This window comes from Phoxinus phoxinus (assembly GCF_949152265.1).
Source record: "Phoxinus phoxinus genome assembly, chromosome: 10".
Taxonomy (NCBI): Eukaryota; Metazoa; Chordata; class Actinopteri; order Cypriniformes; family Leuciscidae; genus Phoxinus; species Phoxinus phoxinus.
Window position 1 is genome coordinate 36,961,819 of NC_136885.1, and position 2,500 is coordinate 36,964,318.

At 48.6% G+C, this 2,500-nt stretch overlaps 1 protein-coding gene across 1 annotated transcript in view; it reads left to right on the plus strand.

Annotated features, from left to right (window-relative positions):
- Positions 1–2,500, plus strand: part of vps13b (vacuolar protein sorting 13 homolog B) — a 214,153-nt gene that overhangs the window by 30,937 nt on the left and 180,716 nt on the right. The gene's annotated exons all lie outside the window — the stretch shown is intronic.

Below are 2,500 nucleotides of genomic sequence, written 5' to 3' on the forward strand. Positions count from 1 at the left end.
GTGTTTGCCGTGATGTTGAGTGTGTGTTTGCCGTGATGTTGAGTGTGTGTTTGCCGTGATGGTGAGTGTGTGTTTGCCGTGATGTTGAGTGTGTGTTTGCCGTGATGTTGAGTGTGTGTTTGCCGTGATGTTGAGTGTGTGTTTGCTGCCGTGATGTTGAGTGTGTGTTTGCCGTGATGGTGAGTGTGTGTTTGCCGTGATGGTGAGTGTGTGTTTGCCGTGATGGTGAGTGTGTGTTTGCCGTGATGGTGAGTGTGTGTTTGCCGTGATGGTGAGTGTGTGTTTGCCTTGATGTTGAGTGTGTGTTTGCCGTGATGTTGAGTGTGTGTTTGCCGTGATGGTGAGTGTGTGTTTGCTGCCGTGATGTTGAGTGTGTGTTTGCCGTGATGGTGAGTGTGTGTTTGCCGTGATGGTGAGTGTGTGTTTGCCGTGATGGTGAGTGTGTGTTTGCCGTGATGGTGAGTGTGTGTTTGCCGTGATGTTGAGTGTGTGTTTGCCGTGATGTTGAGTGTGTGTTTGCCGTGATGTTGAGTGTGTGTTTGCCGTGATGTTGAGTGTGTGTTTGCCGTGATGTTGAGTGTGTGTTTGCCGTGATGTTGAGTGTGTGTTTGCCGTGATGTTGAGTGTGTGTTTGCCGTGATGGTGAGTGTGTGTTTGCCGTGATGTTGAGTGTGTGTTTGCCGTGATGGTGAGTGTGTGTTTGCTGCCGTGATGTTGAGTGTGTGTTTGCCGTGATGTTGAGTGTGTGTTTGCCGTGATGTTGAGTGTGTGTTTGCCGTGATGGTGAGTGTGTGTTTGCCGTGATGTTGAGTGTGTGTTTGCCGTGATGTTGAGTGTGTGTTTGCCGTGATGGTGAGTGTGTGTTTGCCGTGATGTTGAGTGTGTGTTTGCCGTGATGTTGAGTGTGTGTTTGATGTGATGTTGAGTGTGTGTTTGCCGTGATGTTGAGTGTGTGTTTGCCGTGATGTTGAGTGTGTGTTTGCCGTGATGTTGAGTGTGTGTTTGATGTGATGTTGAGTGTGTGTTTGATGTGATGTTGAGTGTGTGTTTGCCGTGATGTTGAGTGTGTGTTTGCCGTGATGTTGAGTGTGTGTTTGCCGTGATGTTGAGTGTGTGTTTGCCGTGATGTTGAGTGTGTTTGCCGTGATGGTGAGTGTGTGTTTGCCGTGATGTTGAGTGTGTGTTTGCCGTGATGTTGAGTGTGTGTTTGCCGTGATGTTGAGTGTGTGTTTGCCGTGATGGTGAGTGTGTGTTTGCTGCCGTGATGTTGAGTGTGTGTTTGCCGTGATGGTGAGTGTGTGTTTGCCGTGATGGTGAGTGTGTGTTTGCCGTGATGGTGAGTGTGTGTTTGCCGTGATGGTGAGTGTGTGTTTGCCGTGATGTTGAGTGTGTGTTTGCCGTGATGTTGAGTGTGTGTTTGCCGTGATGTTGAGTGTGTGTTTGCCGTGATGTTGAGTGTGTGTTTGCCGTGATGTTGAGTGTGTGTTTGCCGTGATGGTGAGTGTGTGTTTGCCGTGATGGTGAGTGTGTGTTTGCTGCCGTGATGTTGAGTGTGTGTTTGCCGTGATGAGTGTGTGTTTGCCGTGATGTTGAGTGTGTGTTTGCCGTGATGTTGAGTGTGTGTTTGCCGTGATGTTGAGTGTGTGTTTGATGTGATGTTGAGTGTGTGTTTGCCGTGATGTTGAGTGTGTGTTTGCCGTGATGTTGAGTGTGTGTTTGCCGTGATGTTGAGTGTGTGTTTGATGTGATGTTGAGTGTGTGTTTGCCGTGATGTTGAGTGTGTGTTTGCCGTGATGTTGAGTGTGTGTTTGCCGTGATGGTGAGTGTGTGTTTGCCGTGATGGTGAGTGTGTGTTTGCCGTGATGTTGAGTGTGTGTTTGCCGTGATGTTGAGTGTGTGTTTGCCGTGATGTTGAGTGTGTGTTTGATGTGATGTTGAGTGTGTGTTTGCCGTGATGTTGAGTGTGTGTTTGCCGTGATGTTGAGTGTGTGTTTGCCGTGATGTTGAGTGTGTGTTTGCCGTGATGTTGAGTGTGTGTTTGCCGTGATGTTGAGTGTGTGTTTGCCGTGATGTTGAGTGTGTGTTTGCCGTGATGTTGAGTGTGTGTTTGATGTGATGTTGAGTGTGTGTTTGCCGTGATGTTGAGTGTGTGTTTGCCGTGATGGTGAGTGTGTGTTTGCCGTGATGGTGAGTGTGTGTTTGCCGTGATGGTGAGTGTGTGTTTGCCGTGATGGTGAGTGTGTGTTTGCCGTGATTTTGAGTGTGTGTTTGCCGTGATGTTGAGTGTGTGTTTGCCGTGATGTTGAGTGTGTGTTTGCCGTGATGTTGAGTGTGTGTTTGCCGTGATGTTGAGTGTGTGTTTGCCGTGATGGTGAGTGTGTGTTTGCCGTGATGGTGAGTGTGTGTTTGCTGCCGTGATGTTGAGTGTGTGTTTGCCGTGATGAGTGTGTGTTTGCCGTGATGTTGAGTGTGTGTTTGCCGTGATGTTGAGTGTGTGTTT